This window comes from Hyaena hyaena, unplaced genomic scaffold (genome assembly GCF_003009895.1).
Source record: "Hyaena hyaena isolate Hyena2069 unplaced genomic scaffold, ASM300989v1 scaffold_727, whole genome shotgun sequence".
Classification (NCBI taxonomy): domain Eukaryota; kingdom Metazoa; phylum Chordata; class Mammalia; order Carnivora; family Hyaenidae; genus Hyaena; species Hyaena hyaena.
Genome location: NW_024081359.1, coordinates 239,459 through 260,742, shown reverse-complemented (window position 1 = coordinate 260,742; position 21,284 = coordinate 239,459).

Here is a 21,284-nt window from a genome sequence, read left to right as displayed (position 1 = left end):
GCCTAGATTGGAAATTTAGCTTAGATATGCTTTCTTGGATACATTTCTGAATCCATCTAAGCCTTAGTTCCTCTGTCTGTAAAATTGATTTTTAATTCATGGAGTTTTTGTTAGCATTTAAATGAGTTAGTACAAGGAACAGATTCCTTAGCGTAGGGGCAGACAGTCTGTGTAAGATAAAAAGCCTTTTAAGATTACTTGATAATGATGTGTCACATGGACATGAGTGTTGACCAGGTATTGTCTGTTTTCTGCGCATTAACTCTCTTAATCTTCATCATTTCCTACCAAACAGGTACTATCGCCATTATAATCCTCCTCTCCCTTTTGTGCAGGGTGAATAAACTGAGGCGTGGAAAATTTCAGTAACTTTCCCAGAGGTCAAGAGAACAAGTAAGCAACAGTAAGAGTTCAAACTTTTGAAATTTGGTTCCAGGGTCTGTGGTCTTGCCAGAATTCACAGAAGACCTGTTACAAACAGAACTCTTAATGCTTAATTACTACACCAGAAAGTAACAACTCTCTTAGGCCAAAGGTTAAGGATGTTTTTTTTTTTTTTTTGGAAGGGAGCAATCCACTTTTCAAAGAACCTTTTAGAGCAGGTTTTTGAAAAGCTGCACCACTTTATATTCCCAGGTGTCTCAAAATCCAGTATCAACAGTGAATCCTGAATTCAGCAACCATAGTTTTTTTGCTTTTTTGTTTTTTTGTTTTTTTAATATTTATATCAGAATGGTTTTTTCCCCCCATATGCTTTGCATCTAGCCCTGGTTGTGTGACATTAGTACATAACTATTTATTTATGGCAGCATGGCCTGGAGTTCCCACCTGGCTAGTTTGTTGCTGACCCTGCCACGACTTTTACATAAGCTAGTTGATGATAAGCAGACACCACTTGACCCCCCATTCCTCTCTCCTTCCCCACTTCAGTCTTTCCAATTCACAGCCAACAGATTTTTATAGAAAACATCAGTTCAAGGATGTTTGCACTAGTTCTTTTTTATGGTGACTCTTCTCTCTGGCTCTTGTCCTGCATTCACCCTCACAACCGTTCGGGGAAGAAAACAGGTTTTTCTGTTTTTTACTTCTAACATGCTGGCAGTTTACAATTTTGACCCAAATCCAGTAGATTGTTTAGAGTTAGCGCCAGGGGAAAAGCACAGTTATGCTGTTGTTTTCATTGGCGGTGACAGTAGGGTTGTTTATTATGTACAAAATAGAAGCAAAGCAGAAATTCAGTAGTGGTGGTGTTTAATGTTTGTTTATTTATTTATTTATTTATTTATTAATGTGAAATGCTCAGAGTAAGATAATTACTCCTTTGAGGCTCTTTTCTCTCCGCCTTACCCTTCCATCCATTCTTCCCCATTTCTCACATTGCACTCCATGCCCCTCATCTGCTCTATTCCTTCTAGAGCTGCCTTTCCATCTCTGAAGTTCCCCTACTGTATCTCAGTCACTAATACCATTTCCCCACTAAGCGAAGTAGATTGTGAAATGAAAAAAATACCAAACTAAAAACTCAAAGAAGCAGCTACCTGTTTCAAATCAGTCATAAATTGTGTGGCCTTGAGCAAGTGACAGTCTTTCTGATCCTAAATGTCACAGTGTAACCCCCAAGAAAAGAACATTATAGTTCTGTAGGGAGAAAGAATCTACAAATATGAAAAATGTGTACAAAATCATAGCAAGAGAATGTGTCAAAGTGGGGAGTAGTACAGCCACCTCAAAGAACCGATAGCCCTGAAAGATGGGCTGGGGAGATTGGCTTGACCAGATCTCTTTCTGCCAATTCCTGGATGCCCTGAATGACGGACAATTGTAAAGGAGTGTGGGGTTTGGCAGGGAGGCATCAGAAGGTCATTTCAAGAAGAGTACTAAACACAAAGAACTAAAAATAAGAATGAGCCAAGTCACGCGCATGGGAAAGTTATTCTGGCTGGAACAAAGAGTTCTAGGCATAGTGAAAAGGAGTAGAAGATGCTTGACCTTGGAAAGAGTTAGTTGCATTTATAAACAGTCCATTTTTCACTGACTCTGCCAAATCTAATGCATGTTTTTAAAAATACATACTGACATATTATTTTTATTATATTTCAAAGTCTGCTTCTATTCATGGAAACTTGCTAAAGTCATCTCATTGATTATTTTAAAGAAAAATAATTGAAGTTCACTAACAGAATAAAGGGACTTAATATTATTTAAACACCTATTATGCTCAAACCTTATCCCATTAGCCATTATCCTATTATAGTTCAGGAAACTGAGGCTCAAGGGGAGTAAAGAAGTTGTCTAACGGATCCAGTTAAGTCATAAAACCGTGGTTTGGATCCAAGCTAGTCTGACTGCGAAGCCCCATGTTCCCCATCACTCTGTACTATAATCCAAAAAGAAAAAACTATTTGGTTGAATTATCCTTAATTAGCATTTATGCTCTGAACTAGCCGGCTACTTTCTTTGGCCACCAGCAGTGCCTGCTGAAGAAGCAATGACCTTCCATTTTGTCATCTCACCAAAACACACCTTTAAAAAGTTGTTTGGCATCTTTGAATAGAAGAGATTGCATGTTGTTCTCTTTGCTCTATGAAGTACCACCTAAAGTGATGCATCTTTTGGAAGCGAAGTTTATGTTTCCATACTTGCCATCCATGAGTGACGAGTCATTTTATCCTGGTCTCAACATAATGTAAGCACTTAGTAAGCAATAAAGATCAAAATAATTCAGTTGTCTAGGCTTGCAACAATTACTCAACCTAATGATTTGAGGAAAACAAAAGGAAAAAATATAGAAGGACATTCCATACCATGATGGTGAGACAGTTACACTAAATAGTCAGAGAAGACCAAAAATCCAAATGTTTGGTAGCTTCATCCAAGGCAGTCATGTATGAACTCCTAGTTTATCAAACCAAGTGCCCTGATTCCAGAAGGAGTTTATGTGTTGATGGGGGAATTCACCGAAGACCTGTTACAAACAGAACTGAAGTCCTGAGCACACATATTTCAGAATGGCATCTTTGCAAATCTGTGTTATTCAAGAATACTTGAGTGGGGGCGGGATGATTTACCAAGGCACCATGCTAAGCTTTACATATATCTCTCTTCCCCTAATTCTCAGATCTAGCTTTAACAGGTAAGTGCTATTATTAAATCAATTTTCCAGATGAGAAACATAAGGCTTTGAGAAGTGGTTTCTATTTATCCCATCAATTATTTTATAACATTTTAATTTTTTAATGCTTATTTTTATTTTTGAGAGAGAGAGAGTGCTAGCTGGGGAGGGACAGAGAAAGGGGGACAGAGAATCTGAAGCCGGCTCCACGCTGACAGCAGTGAGCCAGATGTCAGGCTCATTCTCAAACTCACAAACCACAAGATCATGAGCTGAAGTCAGATGTCCAACTGACTGAGCCACCCAGGTGCCCCTACAACATTTTAGAATAGTATTCCTCAAAGTATCTGCATTGAGGTCCCAGGTTTCCCCCAATTTTTCATGGACAAATATTTCTGTAAAATACGATAAAAATGAATTACGCAAAAAATGAAATTTAAAAAGACAAAGACATAAAGTGCAAGGCCCCAATTTATTATGAGAGTCAATAGACTTAGAATTACTCTACCAAATTGATATAAAAGGTTCTAAGTGCTTATTCTCAATTTCTATACTTTTCACATCAAAACATGAAAGACAGACTTTGAGGACCAGCACTAGTTTGCTGATCACATTTGTGAGTAGTGCTGGGTTAGTATTTTAGAAAGCCACCATCGTAAGCCAGGTTTGTGCAAAGTCTAGGACATCACATTTCCGTGTACTCTTAGAAGTATAACTTGTGCCTTGTTAGTATCCATCATCATTATTATTGCCTTTATTCTACTGTATTTAGTTCTTCTCAAGTGATATGCAGTTATTAAGATCAGCAGTGCAAATCCTTACAGGCTATTTTATTATGCATTCTATAAAGTTAACGCCACATGTTTTTATAGCATAAAACCTAATTTCTTTAAATTCTAAACCCATCGCAGAGTTTATACGCCTGTTCCGAGTCATACATGGACCCCTACTGGCACGTGATAAAGACTATTAATTGGCATTTGCACACTTACATTGAACACATTTGACAAGGATAGAAAACAAAGTAGTGTTTTTACAGGGACAATTTCTCTTGGGTGTTGGTGTGTTATAGTAAAGGGAGACACGTGAAATATTTGTTGAAGAAAGACTGAAGCCGCTTAAATTTTCTCCTCAGGCTCATCAGGGACTTGTGGATAATTTGCAGGCAATTTGTATCCCCTTTTCCTGCAGGACTAAACCTCAGATGTAATTTCTGCAGTTGTCAATCACTCTTCTTGTCCCACAGACCATTCTGCAAGAATATATCATGTTCTGAAGGTTTTCTCACATGTATAAATTCAGGAATTGAAAGGGACTCCGCTGGTGAAGTAGACGGTTTCTCCGTAGAAAGAAGAATGAGAGGCAAGGAGTCAAGTCTGTCCTTAATAAGCACTTCTTTCAACATAAGCTGGAGTTGGAAGCACATGTCAGATGGAGATTAGCTCTAAAGTCTCTTCATTTAAAAAATTACTCTCTTTTGCCATCCCACTGGGTTAGACTTTCAAAAGAGCAGGCAAGATGCCAGTCAGGATTTATAACCCTTTCCTTCTTTGTGATTGATAGAAGGAGAGTTAGGGGAAGGAGTTCCTTCCGAGATAAGTATAAAGATTATTATAATAATAATAGCCTCCTTTATTTTGAGCAAATGAAAGTATATTACATGCTTATCTCATGTATTGCCATCACAGATTCTATAACTGGCATTCTCATACCTACTTGGCATATGGGGAAACTGAGATACAATATGGCTTAGAGCTTCAACCAGTTTCTTTAGATTTCACTTTTAAATGTGAGGCTATAAAAATCTGTCTTTCTTTTTATACTTAATTTCTCTTTTCATGATCATCAAAGAAACATATGCTCCTTGTAGCCAACAACACAAGATCAGATACTATAAATTATCCTTAGTCCCATCACTTGGAAGCCATGGCTCTACCCATGTTGGCATTATTTCTTCCAGTCATTTTTCTACAAAGTTTTTTCTCTTCATAGATAAAATCAAACTGTATATTACAATTCGAGTCCCGCTCTGTTCACTTTATATTACAATCATGAGCCAAAGGTATTCTTATCAACACTTGGCAGTTTTGACCCTAGTGTCATATTAAGAGTGGAGCAGCAAGTTTCTGAGGTTAGGAGATGAATTTTCACAGTGTGAGTGCTTGAAGCACAAGGGTGGGCCATCCTTCAGTTCCAGCAATGAGCTGCATTCCGACAATGTGGGAATGATGCAAAGGACCCTCTGGAACAAGGCAGAGATTTCTGTGACTTGACTAATGGGCAGCCTTCCATTCACAGAGCTATGATTGAAATCATGTCAGTAAGCCTCCCACCATGTGGACATTACGTCAGTCAACACGTTAACACAGGAGCCAGCATGTGGGGTTTTATATGTTTGTTGTTTTTTTTTTTAAGACAGCTACTCATTGTATCTGAACCTTCAGATTCATCACAGCCCTTGATGCAGGGAGCAAATGTTTTGCATTGCCCGGAGGACAGTCACACTGGATGCCGATCTTCATGGTAGAAGAGCTTGGTTTTCATTTCAGTTTCAAACACCACTAAAAGGTTTAAGTTGGTACAGAGATGAGAAGGGATTTAAGGTAATGGTGTGAGCAGGGAGTATCAGAGGTGGGGTCTTCAGGTACAGTTAAGCTCTACACACATATGCAGACACACACACACACACACACACACACATACATAGGCACAATCTACTTTTACAAACTAAACACTGGAACTATTTGTATACAACTCTCAAAAACATGATATAATGCACTTGAAAGGCAAAGACCAATGTAACTCATTTATGCCAACCCTTCTTACGAAAACGCGACATACACAAACTGTCATTCATTCATCAGATATTTACTGAGTGCTACCACACACAAGGCGCTATCCTGGACTACGTGTATAAGCAACATATAGGACGGACCAAGTCCCCACTCTCAAAGTTTGTATTCTTCAATTCTTCAATAAGATTTAGTTTTTCAAAAAAGTATTTCATGCTCCAGTCTTAAAAAGGCTAATGAGACATGGCAACTCAATGCAATACTTGGCAAGACTGGATCTTGTACTGGGGGGGAAGAAGTACAATGAAGGACTTTATTGGATGAACTCATAAAATCGGAATACAAATGATAGGTTATATAGTATTTATGTAAAACACATATATTTTAGATACTATTATATAAATATGTATAAATGTGTATAACTGTATATATAAATATATACTCAATAAATACTTAAATATATATATCCTAAATGATCCAGAAAAAATAAGTCAAAGATGGTGAGAGTAAATGACAAATCAAAATGGAATAAAATTCAATAGTAGGCAAATCTAGATAAAGGGTACATGGGCCTTTTTTGCACTCTTCATTTTATACTACTTTTATTTTGTAATATTTTGGCAAATTTGATTATTATTTTCAAATAAAATGGTTTTAAAACCTAATCTACTTTGTAAAATGAATGAAAACACAAAGTTCTTAAATCATGTGTCAAGCTCCTGTCAGTCACATATGATTTATGGACATTTGACTGACGTGCTGATTTTCTTGGGACTTCAAAGATAGGATTGTATTACCTAATCAGACCCACAGGATAACTGAGGCATAACTTTCAAAATCTCTCCATAGACCACCCCACAACATGACCGTAGACACTTTCTATCTCATCCAAGAACCCAATGATTTCCTTTTATCTATTTGAAATCTATCTTAAATATGTAATTACCCCACTCACTGTGTAATTGTAACTCACACTCTCTGGGCTGATGAACATTCTAAAGATCTCAGCTGTATGATAGAAACAGGAAATGCCACCGAACAATCCCTTTAGAGACATCTCGATTTTCCTGCCTTTCCTTTCTCCTTTTCAGGAGTCAGATAGCTCTCCCACCCTTCTCCCCCTCTTTCCTCTATTCCCGTCACTGATGTTTACCCCAATAAAACTCCCACATGTCAAATCCTGTCCTGCATCTGTTTCTCAGAGGACCTGGACTAACATGGCCCCCTTATCTTCAGACATATCCGTATAGAACTAGAGGTTACATCCTAGTCATCTTATTACATTTGGGGTTTCCCAAGCCTTCATGGGCAATACATTAGAAATGACCCCTCAAGAAGGCAGTCTAATCTATTATTTATGAGACTAGACTTTGAAGTCAAAAGGACTCAGGTGGAAGAATTAGTTGGATGGTCTTAATATTTAACGGAATCAGATTTCTACCCCAGTGATATACATATTAGATAATAATAGATAGACTTTTTTTTTTAATGGACTTCTCTTTTATAGGTACCAGATTTTCATCATTTCTAAAAACAGACAGCAGAGTAACTAGATGTAAGTTTACTCAGTTGCAATCAAAATCCCGCAAAGAATCTTTGCTTCCCGAAGAAGACCCAAATTTATATTCAGATGACCTGAATTGGCTTTTAGCTATTTCTGTAATTCTCCAGGCTTACAATCACCAGTACTATCTTGGATTTCTTCACTTACACAAATTACTAATCCCACTTTTGTTTTTTCTTGGAGACTAATGCTGATTTCTGTCTTGTCCAATGAATGTATAACAACTTCTTTTGTCTGAATTTGGGGGTCCACAGCCATGTAGCCACTTGTGTACCACACATATCCTGAAAGTCCTAATGCATCTCAAACACAAGTTTTTAAACATTAAGCTCATTTTTATGTCCCTTTACGTATGCTTCCTTTCTTGGAAATGGTGCTAGCCACCTCACATCCTTTCCACCAGAGCCAATCACCAAGTCCTACCTGTCACTGTAAGAAAATGCTACTTCCTCTATATAAGTCCTTTATTTCATTATATTTTGAGGTAAACCTGTTATATAACCTAAGTTTTGGTGTACAACATTAAAATTCAACATCTGCACGCTCTACAAAGTGATCACCACTAACATGTAGTTACTATCCATCACCATACAATTGACCCCTTTTACCCATTTTGCCCATCCCCACCCTCCTTTCCCTTCAGTAACCACCAATATGTTCTCTATGAGTTGTTTTTGTTTTGGTTGTTCATTTTTAAATATTCCACATATGAGTAAAATCATATGGTATTTGTCTTTTTATATCGGATGTGTTTCATATAGTATTCTCTAGGTCCATCCATGTTGTCACAAATGGCAAGATTTCATTCCTTTTTATGACTTGGTAATATTCTGTTACACACACACACACACACACACACACACACACACACACCACATCTTTATCCATTCATCGGTCCATGGCATTTAGTTATTTCCATTTCTTGGCTATACAAATAATGCCGCAATGAACATAGGGGTGCATATATTTTTTGATTTTTATTTATTTTTGAGAGAGACAGAGTGTGAACAGGGAAGGGACAGAGAGCGAGGAAGATACAGAATCTGAAGCAGGCTCCTGTCTCTGAGCTGTCAGCATAGAACCTGATGCAAGGCCCGAACCCATTAACCAGGAGATCATGACCTGCGCCAAAGTCGGATGCTTAATGGACTAAGCCAGCCAGGTGCCCCAACGGTGCATATATTTTTTGAATGAGTGTTTTTTCATTCTTCAGATAAATAGAGTGGAGTCGCTGTATCATATGGTAGTTATAGCCTTAATTTTTTGGAGAATATCCATATTGTTTTCCTTAGTGGCTGCACCAATTTACATTCCCACCAGTAGTGTACAAGGGTTCCCTCTCTCCACATCCTCCCCAACACTTGTTATTTCTTGATATTTTGCTGCTGTTGCTGCTGCTGCTGCTGTTACTGCTGCTGCTGTTGTTAGTAACAGCCATTCTAACTGGTGTGAGGTGACATTTCATTGTGGTTGTGATTTGCATTTTCTTAACAATTGGTGATGTTGAACATTTTTTCATATGCCCATTGCCCATCTGTATATCTTCTTTGGAAAATGTCTATTCAGACACTCTGCCCATTTTTTAAATTAGACTGGTTTTTGTTATTTTTGTTGCGATGTATGAGTTCTTCATATATTTTGGATATTAATCCCTCATCTGATGTATGATGTATAAAAGTCTTCTCCCATTTGAATTAAGTTTTGTGTGTGGTCTAAGATAGTGGTCCGATTTCATTTTTCATGTGTAGCTGTACAGTTTTCCCAGCACTGTTTTCCCAACATTGAAGAGACAGTCTTTCTCCATTGTATGTTCTTGGCTCCTTTGTCATAAATTGTCCATATATGTGCAGGTTTAAATCTGGGCTCTCAATTCTATTCCATTGATCTTTGTGTCTATTGCCAATACCATACTGTTTTGATTGCTATAACTTTGTAGTATAGTTTGAAATCAGAGCATATAATACTTCCAGCTTTTTTCTTTTTTCCCAAGATTGCTGCTGTGGCTATTTGGAATCTTCTGTAGTTCCTTACAAATTTTATTTTATTTTATTTTTGTATTTATGTATGTACATATGTATGTATTTACATCCAAGTTAGTTAGCATACAGTGCAACAATGATTTCAGGAGTAGATTTCAGTGATTCATCCCCTATGTATAACACCCATTGCTCATCCCAGCAAGTGTCTTCCTTATGCCCCTTACCCATTTAGCCCATCCCCCCACCACAACCCTTCCAGCAGCCCTCAGTTTGTTCTCTATATTTAAGAGTGTCTTGGGGCACTTGGGTGGCTCAATTGGTTAAGCGTCCAACTTCACCCCAGGTCATGATCTCATGGTTTGTGGGTTCGGGCCCCGTGTTGGGCTCTGTGCTGACCACTTGGAGCCTGGAGTCTGCTTTGGATTCTGTGTCTCCCTCTCTTTCTGTCCCTCCCCACCTCAAGCTCTGTCTCTCTGTCTCAAAACTAAATAAGCTTTTTTAAAAAAGGTTTAAGAAAATAACAAAAAATAAATTAAAAAAATAAATTAAAAAATAAAAGAGTGTCTTGTGTTTTGTTCCCCTCCCTGTGTTGATATTATTTTTGCTTCTCTTCCCTTATGTTCATCTGTTTTGTATCTTAAAGTCCTCATATGAATGAAGTCATATACTTGTCTTTCTCTCACTGACTAATTTCATTTAGCAAATACCCTCTACTTCTATCCATGTAGTTGCAAATGGCAAGATTTCATTCTTTTTGATTGTTGAGTAATACTCCATTGTGTGTGTGTGTGTGTGTGTGTGTATATACATATATATGTGTATGTGTATATATATATATGTGGTATATATATATACATATATGTATGTATGTATATATATATATACACATATATGTATGTATGTATATATATATATATATATATATATATACCACATCTTCTTTATCCACTCATCCATCAGTGGACATTTGGGCTCTTTCCATACTTTGGCTATTGTCAATAATGCTGCCAAAAACATTAGGGTGCATGTACCCCTTTGAAACAGCATACCTGTATCCCTTGGATAAATACCTAGTAGTGCAATTGCTGGATCATAGGGTAGTTCTAGTTTTAATTTTTTGAGGAAACTTCATACTGTTTTCCAGAGTGGCTGCACCACTTTGCATTCCTACCAGCAGTGCAAAAGAGCCTTTCTTTCTTTTTTTTTTTTTTTTAATAATTTTTTAATGTTTTATTTATTTCTGAGAGAGAGAGAGAGAGAGAGACAGCATAAACAGGGGAGGGTCAGAGAGAGAGGTAGACACAGAATCTGAAACAGGCCCCAGGCTCTGAGCTGGCTGTCAGCACAGAGCCTGACGCAGGGCTCGAACCCTCGAACCGTGAGATCATGACCTGAGCTGAAGTTGGACGCTTAACCAACTGAGCCACTCAGGCGCCCCGAGCCTCTCTTCCTCCACATCCTTGCCAATATCTGTTGTTGCCAGAGTTGTTAATGTTAGCCATTTTGATAGATGTGAGGTGGTATCTCATTGTGGTTTTGTTTTATATTTCTCTGATGATGAGTAATATTGAACACATTTTCATGTGTCTCTTAGCCATCTGGATGTCTTCTTTGGAGAAGTGTCTATTCATGTCTATTGCCCATTTCTTCACTGGATTATTATTTTTTGGGTGTTGAGTGTTACACATTTTGGATACAAACCCTTTATCTGAGATGTCATTTACAAATATCTTCTCCCAACCCATCAGTTGCCTTTTAGTTTTGCTGATTGTTTCCTTTGCTGTGAAGATCTTTATTTTGATGAGGTCCCAATAGTTCATTTTTGCTTTTGTTTCCCTTGCCTCCGAGAGACATGTTGAGTAAGAAGTTGCTGCAACCGAGGTCAAAGAGGTTGTTGACTATTTTCTCCTCTAGGATTTTGATGGCTTCCTGTTTTACATTTAGATCTTTCATCCATTTTGAGTTTATTTCTGTGAATGGTGTAAGAGAGTGGTCCAAGTTCATTTTTCTGCATGTCACTGTCCAGGTTTCCCAGCACCATTTGCTGAAGAGACTGTCTTTATTCCATTGGATGTTCTTTCCTCCTCTGTCAAAGATTAGTTGGCCATATGTTTGGGGGTCCATTTCTGGATTCTTTATTCTGTTCCAGTGATCTGAGAGTTTGTTTTTGTGCCAGTACCATACTGTCTTGAAGATTACAGCTTTGTAATACATCTTGAAGTCCAGGATTGTGATGTCTCCAGCTTTGGTTTTCTTTTTCAGGATTGCTTTGGCCAGTTGGGGTCATTTCTGGTTCCATACAAATCTTAGGATTGTTTGTTGTAGCTCTATGAAGAATGCTGTTGTTATTTTGATAGGGTTTGCACTGAATATGTAAATTGCTTTAGGTAGTATCAGCATTTTAACAATATTTGTTCTTACAGTCCAGGAGCATGGAATATTTTTCCTTTTCCTGTGTGTGTGTCTTCTTCAGTTTCTTTTATAAGCTTTCTATTGTTTTTAGTGTATAGATTTTTCACCTCTTTGATTAGGTTTATTGCTAGATATTTTACGGTTTTTGGTGCAATTGTAAATGGGATCAATTCTTGATTTCTCTTTCTGTTGCTTCATTATTGGTGTATAGGAATGTAACCGAGTTCTGTGCATTGATTTTATATCCTGTGACTTTGCTGAACATAGCTTTAGATTATTATTCTAGTTCTGTGAAAAATACCATCAGAATTTTGATAGCAATTTCACTGAATGTGTAGGTTGATTTGGGTAGTATGGACATTTTAACATTATGAATTCTTTCATTCTAGGAGTACAGAATATCTTTCCATTTATATGTGTATTCTTCTATTTCTTTCATTAGTACCTTATAGTTTTCAGTGTATAGATCTTTCAGCTCCTTGGTTAAATATATTCTCATTTTATTCTTTTTGATACAATTGTAAGTGGGATTATTTTCTTAATTTTTCTTTCTGATAACTCAGCATTAATGTATAGAAATGCCTTAGCTTTCTGTACGTTGATTTTGTATCCTGCTACTTTACTAAATTCATGTTTTAGTTCTAACAGTTTTTTGATAGAATCCTTTGGGTTTTCTATATATAGTATCATGTCATCTGAAAATAGTGACAGTTTTAGTTTTTTTCTTACCAATTTGGATGCCTCATATTTCTTTTTCTTCCCTAATTGTCTGGCTAGGACTTCCAGTACCATGTGGAATAAAAGTGGCAAGAGTGGGCACCCTGATCTCAGGATTACAACTTTTAACTTTTTACTGTTGAATATGATAGCTGTGGATTTGTCATATGTAGCCTTTATATGTTTAGGTACATTCCATCTGTACCCACTTGTTGAGTGTTTTTCATGAATGGATGTTGATTTTTGTCAAATTCTTTTTCTGCATCTATTCAGATGATCATATGAATTCTATCCTTCATTTTGTAAATGTGCTATATCACACTGATTGATTTGCAGAATCAATTGATTTGTTGAATCATCTTTGCATCCCTGAAATATAAACCATTCGATTATAATGTATGATCTTTTTAATGTACTATTGAATTTGGCTTGCTCATATTTTTTTGAGAATTTTTGCATTAATGTTCATTAATGATACTGACCTGTAATTTTCTTTTTTGTGGTGTCTTGAGGAGTTTTGGTTTGGATATGTTCCCTCTGTTTCAATTTTTTTTTTGGATGAGTTTGAGAAGGATAGGTATTAAATATTCTCTTTTTAATATAGTTTATTGTCAAGTTGGTTTCCATATAACACCCAGTGCTCATCCCAACAAGTGCCCTCCTCCATGCCATCACCCATTTTCCCCTCTCACCTACCCCCATCAACCCTCAACTTGTTCTCAGTATTTAAGAGTCTCTTATGATTTGCCTCCCTCCTTCTCCTTAACTATTATTTCCCCTTCCCCTCCTCTATTGTCCTCTGTTAAGTTTCTCCTGTTCCACTTATGAGTGAAAACATATGGTATCTGTCTTTCTCTGCCTGATTTATTCCACTTAGCATAATACCCTCGAGTTCCATCTATGTTGCTACAAATAGCATGATTTCATTCTTCCTCATTGCCATGTAGTATTCCATTGTATATATAAACCATATTTTCTTGATCCATTCTTCCATTAATGGACACTTAAGCTCTTTCCGTGTTTTGGCTATTGTTGAGAGTGCTGTTATGAACATTGGGGTACATGTGCTCCTATGCATCAGCACTCCTATATCCCTTGGGTAAATTCCTGGTAGTGCTATTGCTGGGTCATAGGAGAGTTCTATTGTTAATTTTTTGAGGAACCTCCACACTGTTTTCCAGAGCGGCTGCACCAGTTTACATTCCCACCAACAGTGTAAGATGGTGCTCGATTCTCCACATCCTTGCCAGCATCTAGAGTCTCCTGATTTGTTTATTTTAGCCATGGTGACCAGTGTGGGGTGATATTTCAGTGTGGTTTTGATTTTTATTTTCCTGATGATGAGTTAAATACTCTTTAAATGTTTGGAAAGCCATTTGTTCCTGGACTGGTTTCTTTCTTTATTCTGCTAGTCTCCTAATGAAATTCCTGCCACAATGTATCTCTATTCCAGATTTCTGCACTGAAAGCAAGCTGATATTTTTTTTAAAGACAAATGTATCACACTGAAAAAAGACCAGTGTAAGTCTCTTTGAGATGTTCTTGTTTACTGTGCAAGTTTCATTTCTTTCTTCTATCTCCTGATAAACTCTGCATACATTCATGTTGATAGATCTTTTTTTTTTTTAATTAACAATGGGAAGAGAAAAAGAGAGAGAGAGGGGCAGACAAACCAAGAAATGGACTGTTAATTATGGAGAACAATTTGATGGTTACCAGAAGGGAGGTGGGTTGGGGCATGGGTTAAATTAAGTGATGGGGATCTGAGTGCACTTGGGATGAGCACTGGGTGTTTTATGGAAGTGTTGAATCCTATATTGCATACCTAATATTATACAGTATGTTAACTGGAATATATATATGTATATACACACACATATTCTGAATAACTGGAATTTAAATAAAAATTTTTAAAAACTGGTATAAAATATATATTTAAAAAAGTACAGATTTTAAGTATACAGTTTGATAGTTTTGACAATATGTATACACCCCAATCAAAATATAGATTTCTTCTATCACCCCTAAATTACCCTTTAATTTAAAAAATGACCTAGAATTTTCATATAGTGAAAACACATATTTTAAATGCACAATTTTGAAGGCCATTGTGTTCACCCTTTACCTGCCTTGTACCACACCTGCCTAGTTCTTCTGTGCAAATATACACATATTTTCCCATGTTAAGATGCCCATACTCCTTCTGATAACATATACTCATTTTCTACATTTCAGTTTTAACATTATCCCCTTTCCTAAGCCTTTCTTATACCCAAACTCCCACCACTAAACTTTTCTCTATTATCACCTAGTAATTGTCACTTTCAACTTTTTATTCATTTATCATTCCCAGTAAAGTCTAGATGCTAGAATGTGTCCACAATCTCTTGTTTGTATTCTTTGCTGAGCATCTAATCTCTTGACAGGCACATAGTTAGTGTTCAAGACATATTTGTTGAATAAACAAGCTCATGATGCTAAGGGCATAGGTTACTGCCTTGTAAGTCATGTGTGAAGTTAAGATTTTATGCCAAGGCAACAAAGATCTTTTAGAGGTTTTACACAAAGGAATGCCATGATTATCTGTGTTTTAGAAAGATAACTGACAGCAGTGTAAAGGCTATAAAACTGTAGTGAAAAGAATAGTTATTGGGGGTTCAGTTGGGAAATCATTGCAAAAGGCCAAAAAAGAGAATATAAGGATGTTGGTTAAAAGAACAAATAAAGTGGAAAAGGAGAGGCCAGTGTTCAAAAATTATTTCTGAGAAATACTCTCCAGACCTTGATGGAGGAGATAAAGAAGAAGGAAGAGTCGAGGATACTCCATGGTTTTGGCTGAGAGAAAATAAAGAGCCATGCCATTAATGAAGGAAAATTCTGTAGGAAAACAGAGTAATTGGCAAAGTAATCTTAAGGCACATAAGTATAATAGGAATAGACTGCAAGAGACATAGAAATAATGGCTAAGATCTCAGAAACCACTCAGGGACTAGAGATGTAGCAGTTGTGCTGGCTGTTTTCCATTTACTCCTCCAGATACACTCTCCATCCGTCTCTGTGTTCTAGAACCCTTACCTATTTAGGGGCACCTGAGTGGCTCTAGCATCCAACTAGTCGCTTAAGCATCCAACTTTGGCCCAGGCCATGATCTTGTGGTTCATGGGTTTGAGCTCTGGGTTGAACTCTGTCAGCACAGAGCCTGCAGCCTGCTTCAGACTCTGTGTCTCCCTCTCTCTCTGCCCCTTCCCCACCTGTGTTCTCTCTCTCTCTCTCTCTTTTTCTCTCCCCCTCTCCCTCTCAAAAATAAACATTAGAATCCTTACCTGTTTTGATTCCATGACTGCCCTTTGGCTTCCAGTTGGGTTTAGACAACCAGAGGCACCAATCAAAAAATTAAAGGGCAGGAAGATAGTGAGTTTTGGATATTTATTGCACAACCCCCTCCCTTTCAGGTCACCAGAGGCTAATGGCATCCCTCATCCAAAGGACATAGCTCTCTCCAGTGACCCTCTCAAGGCAGCCACTGTATAGATTCTAGTAAGGACTCCCCTCAATCCCTTATTCTTTCAGGCCCAGGGGGAATAAGCCTGGGGTGTTAACCATTCCTTGCTGAATTCCCTTGGGCCTGCCCACACCATGTAAATAGTCTTATTAAAATGTCCTGGGGGCACCCGGGTGGCTCAGTTGGTTGAGCACCCAACTTCAGCTCAGGTCATGATCTCACGGTTCGTGAGTTCGAGCCCCACATCAGGCTCAATGCTGTCAGCCTGTCAGCATAGAGCGTGCTTCAGATCCTCTGTACTCCTCTATCTGCCCCTCCCCTACTTGTGCTTTCCCCCCCACCCACCCACACTATTGGCTGGCTGTCAGTATTAGGGGTAGGAGTCAGGTTGTTAGTGCTAGTAGGGGTGCGGAAAGTGAGTCTGAGAAAAAGAGTAATGAGAAGTTGAGGCTGTTGTCATTGAATTGGTTAAGGTAGGATAGACTAATAAGGCTAATTAGTAGGCTGTGACATACACAAAAATATCCTAAATTATTCCACTCGAGAGTGACATATGTTCTGCTGGGGCCCTAACATGTATAGATGTTATCTGAAGTCCTAGGAGACAAAATCACCCATGGAAAGAAGATAGAAGAGTACATGCAGGAAACAAAAAATGAATTTAAATTCCTTGCTCAACACATACGCAGAGAAAGTAGTTCTAGAGGTAGCAAGCAGAACAGAGTCAGGGAAGGAAAGGGTTTCAAGAAGGAGTCAATAGTTTCACAGGCGACAGGGAAATCTAGCAGAATGAGAATTGAAATGGACTCTTAGCACTGGTACAGAGGACGCTATGGGTGACTTTTATGAAGCGTGCTTTCAGTATAATGGTGCAGCTAGAGGCATGACTGCCATGTGTGGAGGTGGGGATGGGAGTTGAGAAAAAGTAGGTATAAGTATAGACTGTTTATTCCAGAGTTTGGGGGAAAGAGGAGCAAAGGAAGGGAGGGTAGTAATGTGATGGAGAAATAGTGGGAAAGGGTTTTAAAGATGAAGACAAGTGCTTGCCTAAAGTCTATAGAGGAAAGGGAGACTGCAGATCGAGGAAGGCTGGGGTGGGCAAGTTCATAGAGGAGGAAAGAGGAGAGGATGAGCTTTTCACAGAAGGGGCATCTTTCCCTCAGATGTCCATGATGGATGTAAAAGTCATATGAGCCCCTCTGTCATTCCCTGTAACACCCTTTGTACACCACTAGTGCACTACTGCCATTGTCACTTGCAATGTTCTGTTTACATTTTTTTGTCTTCCCATGTAAATGGGCACTCCAAGATGGGGTATATGTCTTACTCTTCTCTGTGTCCTCAGTATCTTGTGTATAGGAGCAATGATATCTTTTTTTTTTTTAATTGAAAATTGGACAACATCTTAGGTTTAAAGGTAGAGTAGTCAAGGGATGTCCTAACAGATTTTTTTTTCCTGTGGAACAGGAGATTTAGTCTGGCTGAAATTGAGGAACATAGAGATAAAAAGCTTGAGGGAAAAGGCAACAGTTTAAAATTGCTGTAGTTAGGAATATTCCGATTTTTACTCAGCAAATAAAATGTGGATGTTAATTTGACTTTGCGTGTCTTGCCTACAAAGAAGAAAATGTATTAATGAGCTAATATGAAAATTCAGGTCATGTTTATTTTTTTTACTATGAGCTTTTTTTTGTTAATTTATTTTTGAGAGAGAGAGAGACAGACAGACAGAGCACATGCAGGGAAGAGGCAGAGAGAAAGGAAGACATGGGATATGAAACAGGCTCCAGGCTCTGAGCTGTCAGCCCAAAGCCCGATGTGGGGCTCAAACCCATGAACTGCAAGACTGTGACCTGAGCCGGTTGGATGCTTAACTGACTGAGCCACCCAAGCACCCCTTGACTATGAACTTTTCATTTGATTAAGGTAAATGTCTCTCTGCACCTTATCAGTTTGGGTAAATTGTTACGGTCACATTCTAAACACCACAGCCAGTCACTGGGCCAGGGGAGGGTGGGATTTTAACATGATCTCTCTCTCTCTGAAGATATATATTCAGAATATAAGCACAATTTATTTTTTAGCAGATCCCCAAAAAAGGACTTGAGGTTACTATCCTATTTTGTTTTACTTCTCTCTCTCTCTCCCTCTCCCTCTCTCTCTCTCTCTCTCTCTCTTTGGTATGGGCAGAAATTGGATCTTTTGAGGGCATTTAAACTGCATCAAAGGAGAGGCAATGTAATAGAGTGGTGAAGAGCATAGACTATGGATCCAGCTTAAATCATGCATCCATTTAGATTCTGGCTCTACCATTGAATATGCTTGGGTATATTACTTAAATTCCCTATACTGCAGTGTCTGCCTCCAAATGCAAACTGAGGTATTATCTATCTCATAGATTATCATGAGGATTAAAAGTCAAAATATGAAAATATAGGGGCACCCGGGTGGCTCAGTTGGTTATGCGTCCAACTTTGGCTCAGGTCATGATCACACGGTTTGTGAGTTTGAGCCCCTCCACAGACTCTTTGCTGTCAGTGTGGAGCCTGCTTCAGATCCTCTGTCTCCCTCTCTCTGCCTCTCTCCTGCTTGTGCTGTCTCTCTCTCTCTCTCTCTCTCTCTCAAAAATAAACACTAAAAAAAAAGAATATGGAAAATATTTCAACTTGTAATTGGAGCACGATTACATGCTGAAATTAGTATTAAATCCATTAACTCTTATGTTTCTTTAAAGTAAGTTGCTACAAAATGGCCTACCAAAATATCACTAGATTATTTTATGACTCAGTATATACCCATTTAGTACTACAGGTAACATTTAGAAGGTATTTTGTCTGCTAGATGCTTTACTAAGTACTTTATTATGTATGTTGTCACAAGAATATTTAACAGAAGCTGAGGCTGGGAGAAGATAATTGAGTTTTCCAACATCAAACAGTTGGTTAAGTGAGATTCGAACCAGGTAGTTTGACTCTAAATCTGCATACTGAATCACAAAACTACATTGTCTTTTCCTCACACAACTATTTTCCTCATTGGCCAAAAACTATTAGACAGGATATGGGTAGGCTTAGTTATAACTTATAAACTAATGACATTCGTCGTAGAAACTACTGGAGAATGGTGACTTCTTTTCTCAGTACTGTTATATTTTATCTTTCTGAGGAATGTTAGTGAATTTTGTCAGCTTTATTTAATTTAGGATTCAGATGTTTGGTGAAATATTTCTCAGCTTTCACTTTAGAACGCACACAACTCCCTGAACCTTTGAAAGACCAGTTACATACTTGATCTTTTTTCTACTGCTGTGAGTGAAGAATATCTACTGATTTAATGTCCCTGAATTAATGTTTAAAAGTAGAGATTTACAAGATGGTCATAAACACTTCCTCCAGGTGGAAGTTTTCAGCTTAGGAAGACACTATATTTAGAAAATTTAAACAGCAATTAGTTTGCTCATGTAAAGAGAGGGGGAAAGTCCTTGATGTTCTCATTTCTCTGTATCTCTAATATACTTACTTTTAAAAGAAATTCACCATCTCATAAATCCTGTTGCTTCTCACAAATAATCTCACTTTGGATCCATTGCCCATTAGGAAGACGTAGCTGCAGTATCCTTTCCCTCACATTCCACTGTGTGAAAGAAAAGTTCCCTCCTCTCTCTCTCTCTCTCTCTCTCTCTCTCTCTATTTTGATTATAACTGACTTATATCAGTTTTTATAATCAAAAACTGATTTTGATATAGTTGATTTATAATCACAAGCTTCACTCTTCTAAAAGTTTCTTGCTATGATATAAGGAACTTGAAATAGAATATGTATCACAAATTCAAAATCAAGTCTGTTCTTCCTTAAGTGCTGGGAATTTGGGCTATGATTTCAAAGGCTACAGATGAGCTGGAGGCAAACATAGGAATGAAGGAAAGAGTTGAACTTTGGATATAGGGAGACCTGGGTTTGAGTTCTGGCACCACCACTTATTCTATCAATGTATGCAAGAAATTGTGTATTTAACCTCTTAGACTCTCAGTTTCCTCTGGACTTAACGGGGACATTAGAACTTACTTCTTTCATTGATGTGTGAGGAACAAATACAAGAACATATTCTAATGTGTCCAGCACTGTTAATAATATAGGCTAGATGCCCAGGAATGTTGGTTCTGATGTCTTGGCCAAGATTACTTCCATGAATGTAATTAAAGACAGCTAACTCTGATGGTAGTAGTGTTTGAAGGGAGGAGAGAGAGAGAGAGAGAGAGAGAGAATATATTCTTGCCATGTACCTAAATACTCAAAACAGTTCAGAATATGAAGGGAATGACCTTGGTTCTAATTGGAAGTGTTGTGATGTAATGATATGAGGGAAGGTTTTTAAATTAGAGAAATGAATTTTATCTTCGTATTCAATGTAAAATATGATTCAAGACTGATGAATGGATAAAGATGTGGTACATATATACAATGATATATTACTCGGTCATCAAAAAGAATGAAATCTTGCCATTTGCAATGATGTGGATGGAGCTAGAGTGTATTTTGCTAAGAGAAATAAGTCAGTCAGAGAAAGAAAAATATCCTATGATTTCACTCATAAGTGGAATTTAAGAAACAAAACAGATGAGCAGATTTGAAAGGGGAATCAACGAGGGAAACAAACAATAAGAGACTTTTAATGATGAAGAACAAAATGAGGGTTGATGGAGGAAAGTGGGTGAGGAATTAGCTAGATGGGTGATGGGTATTAAGGAGAGCACTTTTTATGATGAGCACTGGGTCATTTAGTAATGAATCAAATTCTATTCCTGAAACCAATATTGCACTGTTTGTTAACTACCTAGAATTTAAATAAAAACTTGAAAAGAAAAAAAATTAAAGTGTGATTTAAGTCATTTAATTTATAAGAACTTTAGCTTTCTCATCTGTACAATGCAGATAGTAATACATACCTCTAGACCTTCGGGTGAGAATTAAATAAGCTAAAGCTTCTTAAAACAGTGCCAGAAAAAGACACAAATCCCAACTTCTTCCCTGGAGGAGCAGTAACATCCATTCCATCCAGGGTCAGGGGCATGATTTCAGTGCCATGGTTATCTGTAGCTGGGACCAAAAATGAAGGGTGGAGAAGCGATAAATGCCACTTTTTCCCCCCTTGTTTATCACAATCACCAAGTAGGCATTGCCTGTTTCCACTGACTGGCATTATGAA